The following is an 11,939-nucleotide window of genomic DNA, read 5'->3' on the forward strand; positions in this document are numbered from 1 at the left end:
AATATTGAGAAGCTCACGCTCTCCGGATATACTGAGGCCGTGTAGAATAGGCAGGCTGTACCGCAATGTGCCCAGAATCAATGCTGTGTGTACGTGACGGAGGTCAGCGCATGAAGGGCCCCACGACAGTAGTAGGGGATGGACTCTCATTGTGCACAACGCTCAACTGGCCTGAACACAATTTAATTAGCAATTAGAGCTAATTGGGACCCCCCACATTAATCAGCATCCTCCAGGGAGCCACCACACTAGTTGGGGAGCATCTAACTCGCGTCCAGACCAGCTGAGCTTTGTGTACCCTGAGAGTCCATAAAAAAGAAAAAAATAGATGGAGATAGAGTGGAGAGAAGAAGTTTAATTGAAGATCAATGACGCCATCTTGAAGAAAGCGGTCCGGACCATCCCCGGAGGACAGAGCACAGAGGCAGGTTGCAAAGCATCGCAGCTATGACCACAAGTTCCGGACATCCTGTGACGTCAGCTGTGACGCCATCATGACATGTCTGGGCAGGTTAGGACAGCTCTGGACATTTGAAGAGAAAAACACTTGTAATACAGAGGCTGCGAAAGCAAGGGTATACTAACCATCAATAGAAATCAACAAAAAGAATTAGTTACACAACAAATCACCCCACCACAACAGGAGCGCAGGACGATGCGCTCGTAATGTTTTTTTCTCCTGTATAAACTCCCGCAGCTGCACCCCCTAGTGGTTACTTTCTCAACTAATCTCATGACAAAATTATTAAGAATCACGCCTGCTCTACTGTCATTCCCAAGGCAGAAGAAGATAGGAAATGGCGGGAATGCCCGCACAACAGCAACCAGTGCCCGACGTGCACGGGCATGAAAATTGCAAACAAAGCGGGGACAAAGTTGGCGAAAGCATTAGTTACACAACAAATCAGCTCACCACAACAGGAGCGCGGACCGATGCGACTGCTCCATCTGACAGCCAGTCACAAACTGGGCGAGCGCGGGGACTGCGGAGCAACCGAGTGCACGTCTGCTCTCTGCGAGCAACTGACTGGGACGCTGCGCCGCGGCAGCTACGCGTACGCGCGCGCTCTTAGCGCCCTCTGCGACGACCACCTGCGAGAGGCTAAGAGGGAAGAGCGTTCCTGCACCCGCCTCTTTCATTGCTCATTGGTCGTGACATCATCCCATTGTCTGAAGGCTACACCGAGTTTTTTTTTTTTTGTCACACGGTCGGTCGACACAACTGGACAAGGTCAATCTGCAATGAAGCCATGGCATGACTCTTAGCGCTGCGCAGGTATGAGTAGACAGAGGCCACAGCAAGAGTCGAACAAGGAACGAATTTACTCGTGAATAGAAAAGGGAAAAAGTGAAGGAAAAACTTGTTACGCGAGACACGCAGTGTGCGCAAGATGAAAGTGAACAAACACGTGAGCATACATCAGACGAACACGAAAACGAAACTAGACAACACACTGAAAATATATCTAACAACCTCCTCTTTCATTGCTCATTGGTCGTGACGTCATCCGATTGTCTGAAGGCTACACCGATTTTTTATTATTTTTTTTCACACGGTCGGTCGACACAACTGGACAAGGTCAATCTGCAGTGAAGCCATGGCATGACGTCATCATGCACCTGCGTGGCTCAAGGACGCGTACGCTCTAGACAGGGGACCTATTATTTATTGAATCACTACCCCAAGATTATTTCCTTTATTGTACTATAAGGATTGCATAGGAAAGTATTGCCAATTCCAAAGTCTTACTAAATGAGACTTGCAAAAGAACAAAATATCCTAACACGTAACTCCATCAATGGCTACTAAGAGGACTATGCACTGAACAAATCAACACAGAGTACGGGTAACAAGGAGCGCAGAACAATGCGTCTACACAATCCGACGTCCGACGTCAATCGTCAAAAGATGTCTCACTCTTGTATGCGATCGCAAAGCGATAGGTCCTCGTTCCGGATGCAATAGGATATCGCCACTCGACCGACGCGAACCAAAAAAGAAAGAAAGGAATGCACGTTCGCTATACCTCCACGAAGAAAACGGTGCCGTGCTTCTACGCAGCGATCATCATACAGGAGTCAATTCTCCTAGATACCCAACAGAGCAGTGCGCTCCCATCAACACGCCTTAGGCTGACCTTACACACCCGAAGCCTTTTCTGAATACATTCTGCTGGTGCTGGAATAAAAAGATTTATCGCCAGGGTACTACAATGTCAGCTTTGCTTCCGTTTAAGTGATAAAACCGTGCGCCGTCCCGGGGAAACGGTAACGGATCGCGCGCGTCGCGCGTCCAAACCGCGAGGCCCGCGTTGCGCTCGCACGGGGAATCGCGCGCGTCGCGTGTCCAAACCGCGAGAACGGGCCCGCGTGCGGCTCGCGTGGGGCGCGGTTCGGGCGCACTGTTTTATCACTTAAACGGAAGCAGAGCTGACATTGTAGTACCCTGGCGATAAATCTTTTTCAACTCCAGCAGAATATATTCAGAAAAGGCTTCGGGTGTGTAAGGTCAGCCCAAGGCGTGTTGATGGGAGCGCACTGCTCTGTTGGGTCTATATAGTATTCTTGCAAAATATATGGGTGCAAAAAAATAAAAGGAAAACGAAGAAGAGAATTCACTCCTGTATGATGGTCGCTGCGTAGAAGCACGGCACCGTTTTCTTCGTGGAGGTATAGCGAACGTGCGTTTCTTTCTTTCTTTTTTGGTTCGCGTCGGTCGAGTGGCGATATCCTATTACATCCGGAACGAGGACCTATCGCTTTGCGATCGCATACAAGAGTGAGCCATCTTTTGACGATGGTAGTATATTATTGACCTGAGGAATAATATGGATTTATGTGGCTGTGAGAATAGACTTCGTGTTTGTGAGTGTGAAAATGTGACTGTGTGTCTGTGTGTGCGCGCGGGCGCGCGCGCTTTTCTGAACCAGGGATCTCACTTGACAAGTATGTTCTTTGTGTGTGCCTTTTCATGTGACACGAGTGATACATTTATGTACTATTGCGTGGAATAGTGGTTTAAACAATAAAGGTAGCAGCGCTTGCATTGCTATCTGTAGGATAGACCGAGAGCGTTTTTAATGAAATTACCTCGCGAACCTGGCGAAGTCTTTGTTTTGGGCAGGCTATTTTATGAGAGCCTTTGTGTGTGCCTTTTCATGTGACACGAGTGATACGTTTATGTACTATTGCGTGGAATAGTGGTTTAAAAAATAAGGGTAGCAGCGCTTGCATTGCTATCTGTAGGATAGACCGAGAGCGTTTTCAATAGAATTGCCTCGCGAACCTCGTGAAGTCTTTGTTTCGGGCAGGCCATTTTACGAGAGCCGGTCCTGTTGCGTTGCATTTGTTACGCTTTCCTGAAGCAGTGTGCTTTGTTCTTGTAGTGTGGTTTACGCCTTTATCAATAGAAATTAATAGATGTTGCATAATGTAAAACCCCGAGACTCGGGAACACGAAAGGACAGACACAAACACGAAGTCTCAAACACAGCTGAAAATTTTACTTCACATACAAGAATTATATACAGCCAGAGGGAAGGGAACAATCAGTTGAGGACAAAAAGGGTCAGTTCGGGGGAACAAGAAGTCTGCTCAAGGCCGGACCGAGGATTACGGATGGGTTGCTGACACAGTTCCCACAAGAGGTTATGCATAGGGTCTCTCTCAAAAGTCTTCTGTGGGAGTCCAATTCAGAAGCCTTTACAATTGTTTGATCCCATAGAGGGAAGCAATCTGAGCATTCTTCCAAATGCTTGGCAATTTCGGAGTTTGAAGCTTTGTTTTTTACTTTTAATGAATGCTCTCTCAAACGATCATTTAAGCAACGCTTTGTCTGGCCAATATAACTGAAACCACAACCTAGGGGGGTTTGATAAACCACATTTGAACAACAGGGGACGAATTTGTTCCGGTGGTTCTTACAGGTAACTTCAGGTCTCGCGAAAGGCGGTAGGCGATCAAGACGGAAGTTGTTCTTGAAAACAAGGCTGACTTGAAATTTATTCGCGACGGCCAACAAGTTGTGAGACACTTTGTGGAAGTACGGTAATACAACACGTTTGGAAACAGAAGGCTCAGTTTCAGGCGGACGAGGAAGCAAGGTGTTTAACAAAACATTTAAAGAACCAAGTAACATGTGTTGGGGGTAACCAGCATCATTCAAACGGAGAAGCTGACTCTCCGCAGAGAGAAGAATCTGATGACAACAAGATTGTTTTACCGCATTCGATAGAATACCTGTGATCAAACCCCGTTTTACAGTTTTGGAGTGGCAACTTGAAGCGGGCAAAATGGGTTTAGCTTGAAATTTGCCGTAAACCCAGCAAAGAACGGGTTGTAACAAAAGTCTGATATCAAGAAACTGAAGCACGCCGACAGTGGGGGACTCAATAGTGAACACAAGCTCTGGGGCCGCGGACCAAATTACATTCTTACATAGAGCAATAACACTTTCATTAGTAGAAACGAAAACCAGGTCATCTACGAACCTTCTTACAACGACGTCATTTTAAGATAGAGAGGATATAAACGATAATACAGCACTGTCAATTACACTCAAGTAAATCTCTGAATGAGCAGGCGCGATACTCGAGCCAATACAGATACCAGTTTTTTGGGTGTACAATTGTGCGTCAATACTTATGGCAGTAGATTTCAGATAAAGTTCTAGTATGCACAAAAATTTAGTCACAGATATACCAACTTCTGATTGAAAACGCACCAAATTATCTTCAAGAAATCGGCGTACTCTGTTCGACAACACATTCTCTTGCAGTGAATAGTACAGATCCTTGATGTCCAAGGAAAAAGAGAGAAGAACTTATGTCTGAGAATAACTTATGTCTGTTACAAACTGACAAGTCTGCAAAATTCGCTGTTTTACCTGAAGGTGTTTTTGCCTCGAAGAGATCGGCGGCCGTTGGAAATGTTTTGAAATCGTATAATCATGCTTTAGACAAGCTCAAGAGGTCGATCTGCTCTATTCTTCTTGACAATGATCTGACTTGCCTATGTAACTGTATACGCTCTGCATCTCGTGGAACTTTCGCCGTAAAGTTCCTGCTCAAGGATCACAAGGTGGACATGCCGCTTAGAATCGTAATCAATGAGAATCAAACCTGGCAAAAACTTGTTTTGACCTTTTTACAAAAGTGGTTTTCTTCTATATTCGTCCCTAGCGCGTTAACTTTGAAGAATTCTGAACAACTTATTTCGGATTTACAATTGTTCCATGGTAAGAAATGCTTTGCTTTTTCCTTGGACATCAAGGATCTGTACTATTCACTGCAAGAGAATGTGTTGTCGAACAGAGTACGCCGATTTCTTGAAGATAATTTGGTGCGTTTTCAATCAGAAGTTGGTATATCTGTGACTAAATTTTTGTGCATACTAGAACTTTATCTGAAATCTACTGCCATAAGTATTGACGCACAATTGTACACCCAAAAAAACTGGTATCTGTATTGGCTCGAGTATCGCGCCTGTTCATTCAGAGATTTACTTGAGTGTAATTGACAGTGCTGTATTATCGTTTATATCCTCTCTATCTTAAAATGACGTCGTTGTAAGAAGGTTCGTAGATGACCTGGTTTTCGTTTCTACTAATGAAAGTGTTATTGCTCTATGTAAGAATGTAATTTGGTCCGCGGCCCCAGAGCTTGTGTTCACTATTGAGTCCCCCACTGTCGGCGTGCTTCAGTTTCTTGATATCAGACTTTTGTTACAACCCGTTCTTTGCTGGGTTTACGGCAAATCTCAAGCTAAACCCATTTTGCCCGCTTCAAGTTGCCACTCCAAAACTGTAAAACGGGGTTTGATCACAGGTATTCTATCGAATGCGGTAAAACAATCTTGTTGTCATCAGATTCTTCTCTCTGCGGAGAGTCAGCTTCTCCGTTTGAATGATGCTGGTTACCCCCAACACATGTTACTTGGTTCTTTAAATGTTTTGTTAAACACCTTGCTTCCTCGTCCGCCTGAAACTGAGCCTTCTGTTTCCAAACGTGTTGTATTACCGTACTTCCACAAAGTGTCTCACAACTTGTTGGCCGTCGCGAATAAATTTCAAGTCAGCCTTGTTTTCAAGAACAACTTCCGTCTTGATCGCCTACCGCCTTTCGCGAGACCTGAAGTTACCTGTAAGAACCACCGGAACAAATTCGTCCCCTGTTGTTCAAATGTGGTTTATCAAACCCCCCTAGGTTGTGGTTTCAGTTATATTGGCCAGACAAAGCGTTGCTTAAATGATCGTTTGAGAGAGCATTCATTAAAAGTAAAAAACAAAGCTTCAAACTCCGAAATTGCCAAGCATTTGGAAGAATGCTCAGATTGCTTCCCTCTATGGGATCAAACAATTGTAAAGGTTTCTGAATTGGACTCCCACAGAAGACTTTTGAGAGAGACCCTATGCATAACCTCTTGTGGGAACTATGTCAGCAACCCATCCGTAATCCTCGGTCCGGCCTTGAGCAGACTTCTTGTTCCCCCGAACTGACCCTTTTTGTCCTCAACTGGTTGTTCCCTTCCCTCTGGTTGTATACAGGGTGTTTCAGTTAAATCCCCGGGCTAAATAATTCGCGAACGGGTGCACCAATCCACGAACTTTCTTTTTTACAAGTATCTGTCCGATACCACCTACAAGCTGCACACCGTGTGAATGAGTGGGAGGCGCTCATTATTAAAATAAAAATGGAAATGAGTTTCGTAAAAAAGCGTAACTTCTGAAGCAGGGCGCTGTCGGCATTAAAATGGGTACTACCCCTTTTGAGACCTTCAATGGACACCTTTTAGAGAAAAATCTGCCACCGAAGCGGGTCATTTGTTGCAGTAATTAATTGGTTTCGGTTTACGTATTTTTGTCGCGGCTGGTCGCGGCGCAGCGCAAAAGGACGCTCTTTCACTCCCTTATCCATCAATAAATTACGTCCTTACATTAATGAATTACACCAATGAATTACACCAATGAAATACGCCCTTTTGCGCTTCGCCGCTACCAGCCGCGACAAAAACACGTAAACCGAAACCAATTAATTACTGCAACAAATGACCCGCTTCGGTGGCAGATTTTTCTCTAAAAGGTGTCCACTGAAGGTCCCAAAAGGGGTAGTACCCATTTTAATACCGACAGCGCCCTGCTTTAGAAGATACGCTTTTTGACGAAACTCATTTGCATTTTTATTTTAATAATGAGCGCCTCCCACTCATTCACACGGTGTGCAGCTTGTAGGTGGTATCGGACAGATACTTGTAAAAAAGAAAGTTCGTGGATTGGTGCACCCGTTCGCGAATTATTTAGCCCGGGGATTTAACTGAAACACCCGGTATAATTCTTGTATGTGAAGTAAAATTTTCAGCTGTGTTTGAGACTTCGTGTTTGTGTCTGTCCTTTCGTGTTCCCTAGTCTCGGGGTTTTACATTATGCAACTTCTATTCATTTCTATTGATAAAGGCGTAAACCACAATACAAGAACAAAGCACACTGCTTCAGGAAAGCGTAACAAATGCAACGCAACAGGACCGGCTCTCATAAAATAGCCTATTTCTCTGCTCCCTAAGAAAATTTGTACGTCGTTTTCCAAGCAGACCGCGTTTAGTTTAGCGAAATAGAAAAATGAAGTTGTGTATGCTCTATGATGATCCGCCGCAGGCTTAGGCCTTTTCCCCGATGAGCGGTGTTTTGTATGCGATGTCGCATATCTGGACTTGTTCAGTAGTGTTGCAATTTTTACCCTTAGCTAATATATTGTTGCTGTCGTCTTGTGTTAGACGTTGAGCTTCGTAGCGATGTGCGGTAACGCTACGATTATTCCTGAGCGCTCCGTGTGTTTAATGCGTTGTCCTCTGCCCAAACAGAACAAAAGCTCCCGGGGTGTTCCTGTGGATATCCTTTGACGGAAATTCGGATCTCCCTGGGAGACAGACATTTTTCCGACGGACGTCCCCCACATCTCCGAGTAGCCACGGTTCGGCCTTCCCACATATATCCGTCGTTTGTCCTCACAGGATGTTACATGGAGATGTCTGGACATTGCACGGACCTACTTATGTACATGCACACGTTGTGTGGATATACAAACATCCGTAGAGGAGAAAGACATTTATCCTCCGTTTTCGTAGAAATCAGCATTTTTCTGCCTGCCATTTTGTCTTATTCCCCGCCTCCGCACCTTTTAATTTCTGTTGCTCTTCTTTGTTTCTCGGACATGCCATGACGGAGAACGAACGCAGCGTTTTAGTCAGAAAAAAAGATATATAAAAGCTCCGACAGGACCACCCAGCCCCAGAAGCTCACTTCGAAAGGCAGTGCCATTTCCTTCCAAAGAGAGAACAGATACTATATAGTGCTTGTCTCGCGAGCATCCCCATATTCCAGATACTTTCTCGCCTGTGAATCAAAATGACGGGTGTGTTGTCTAAGCTGAATTCGATTACGCACGCATACAACAACGAAGTGAGAAATTGCTCGGTGTATTAACACGCTATCAAGACAAGTCTGGGTTTCCTACTGGTTTTGGTTAGAGACATTCAGCCAAGTAACCCACTAATATCCCTAGGATATATCCATACAAATTCGTGAACGTCCTGAATATCTAGACATCCATGCGATATCTGTGGGATATCCCAAAAAAGCATTCGAGTTTGTTTTACTTAATAAATAACTGATGTCCCAGGGACGTCTGTAGGATATTGCACTTTGGATGTTTGAAAAGCCTGCATCCTGAGGTATATCCATGCAAGATCTAGTATATACCACCCAGACAGAAAAAATCGGTCCCATGGAAGTCCCACGGATGTCGTAAACGGGATATCACGACATCCTGCGGAACGGGTCTAGCGGGACAAAAGACGTCCGATGAACACCGTTTTGTCAGCTCCTCGATCATCCCAGTGACTTCCTACGACGGTTCCATTTGAAAATGTGGGATGCGTGTCGGACGACGGACGGAAGTACCCTTTCATGTTGAAATTGAAATGATTTGTTTATTTTTAATCATTATATTAATTAACTCACTATAAAGGACAGAAGTGGTTCATTTTTACGCATGATACATATACAAGGCACTTGTGTTGCAATGACGCTTACACCCCGCAGCAGTACCGTCCATCAGAACATGTGCTGCAATATACAGGTGGAAAATTGTTGAAAAGTTATGTCCAGTCTCAAGCGGCACACAAAATGAATTTGTCGAATGTCTGTACAGCACATAGAAGTAATGTTATAATTACAGCCCAAACTAAACCGTAAACGTTTCAGGGAAATGCGTCGTGCAATGACAACACAACAGAGTTGTCGGTGGCATAAGTCGAGTAGCCTGCCTATGAGTGTTGCGGCATGTTCCTGGGCAGACTTTACAAGTAATTGTTAAGATATTTTTCCTCGAGCACTTGTGGGACCATGATATAAAACCTGCAAATTCTCATTCGGCCGCCCATACGCTACATTTGTACACGAGTTGTAAATTTGATTCCGTTTTGTAAATTTCCGTTTTACAAAAATCATGAGGACAGTCACTCACACAGTTATACTGTTATGCAAAGAGAGCATAAAGCTATAGGTACACGAATATTTTACAACCACGTAACACGCCAAATTTGGGCAAACTCGACAGTACATCGAACAAGTAATCATAAAAGACAATGTTTGAATGGGCCTTTTCTCAGAGCATGGGAGCTTTCAGGCAAGTGACAGAACGACATACAGCAGCAGAACTATATTACCAGAGCACATATGTCACATATTTTTGCGGTCCCACACACAGAAATATGCATAGGATGTTCAGTAATGAAGTAAATTATAACCAACTGTAAATTCTACCTCAACGTATCCCAAACTGAATCTGTGAAAAGTGTAATGTGAGCTGACTCAGAACCAATGGAAAAATCGTAGCACTTCCAAACGATGAAATCCTGATATTATACTAGATCATGAACATGCTCTTGAATCCCTTGAATGAGACAAAAACAGTTTACGAAAAATGGAATGCTTAATGTATGCTAAACCCTAAGCATCAATTCCCCAACACCCAAAATTACCCGAGCGAAAGTGTGTTCTAAAGTCGTCAGAAATAAGGATGTTTGGAGGGGGCAAAACAATTGGAGTAATCAACATGCAACCCACATGTTCCTCTGTACACACACACCCACAGACACATGAGTAAGTTTTGCAACAGTCTTTTCAATATGTGCAGCTTGATGCTTCCTTGTAGGGAACTCATTGAATCTTTCGAGACCCGTGTTCTGATGCATCCTTTAAATCACGACTTGATTGCTGCTACGTTGCGTTCTACTTTTTGCAGGAATCTTGTCGTCATGCCAGGTAAAGCAACCTAAACATCAAAGGAAAGTTAACTGTGCTTGAGATTGTACATTTATTGTTGGTACATTGAGCTTCAAAGAACATGCATGCTAAACACATTATCAAATCTGAAGCACATGCACTTATATTCCTCCAAAGTGGTAGAATGGGACATAATTAGCTTACTCAGTGTGCAAACATTTCAGTTTTTCTTGTGCTGCTTCTGGTGGGAAGAGTCGTTTGCCTCAACTATGATGATCAACTCAAGATGAGACGAGACCCAAGATACATCCTTGAAAGAAGATTCACACAAATCACATTAAGGAATCTAAAACACACTTATATTTCTCCGAGGTTGAATGGTATAACTTAGTTACACAGCGTTACAGAAATAATGCCACGAGATGTGGTTTTCATGTGTGCTCGTTGATGTGAAGAGTGAGAAGACGCTGTTTGCCATGAGCACTAAAATTATTCTGCAGTACCCTTGAATCATACGCCTCAAGAGCCGTGCAGCATGATCTCCCTATAGAAGAAATTCAAGGAAAATCGAAGCAAGTAAAAGATGCACACCAGCATGAAGTTCAGCATAACTGACATTAAAAATAGCAACTGATGGTGTAAGGCAGGCCACTTAGGCAGGCGTTAAGAATAAACTTTACCACCACAAAGCATTACACCGAACTGATCTTACCTTAGCAGTTCTGAAGCATGTCCTTTTCTTTGTGGTTGAAGCCTCGCACTATATGCTCTATACATACTGTATACAGACAGAGGGCCTGACAAGGAAGAGTCGCTCGTGTGGCATGAAATCAGTCAAACTGGCACATGGGTGCTAGCGGAAAACAACCCACCTGAATTATGAGACTGAAAAGCGGATTCCGGAGTACATCAGTTCAAAATCGGTACATTCAAAAACAGTTCGTCCAATCCACGTTTTCACTGCAGACGCAGAGACCGCTGCTGCATCGCACCTCAAACCCATTCAGACCGCACGGGCGGTTAGTCTAGGTTTAGCGGAACATAGCAAGCACAAGTTTCGTACTCTCTATATTTGCAATTGCGAAACGTGTGCGCAGACACATAGTAATAATACCTATTCGTATTCCAGCATGGCGTATTGTAAAATAAATGAAGAAATAGCAACAAACTGCATCTAGCCCTCTACCACCACAATTTCAATTCCGAAACTACTTCAGATTACACCCTGCCGCATCGTTTAGATTGCGCAATGATTGCACTTCACAGTGCAACGTGGAACGACCGTTGCGACCACGTGACACAGCGCAGGTGCATCCGTTTCCAGTCCTGGACGGATCATCGTCAGACAGCTTGAGCACAGCCTTTGAAGGGGGAATATTCACATCCGTATGGGACTTCCCTGAGACATCTGCCCAGGATGCGGACATGGATGATCGATTTTGGGATATTATGGGACACAATGTTCTGTCTGGGCAGATTTTGGGCACTGATTGAACCATTGAACATCAGTGGGATGTCGCCAGGACGTCGCCTGGAGGTATACGGATAAATATGCTTCACATATTATTTGGACAGCAACTTTTTTCTTGCGCTGAGAGCAAGCAAAAACTTCTGTGACCCTTAACTAGATATGGGGGAACAAGTAAAACCGTTACATATC

Source organism: Ornithodoros turicata, chromosome 2, assembly GCF_037126465.1.
Source record: "Ornithodoros turicata isolate Travis chromosome 2, ASM3712646v1, whole genome shotgun sequence".
NCBI lineage: Eukaryota > Metazoa > Arthropoda > Arachnida > Ixodida > Argasidae > Ornithodoros > Ornithodoros turicata.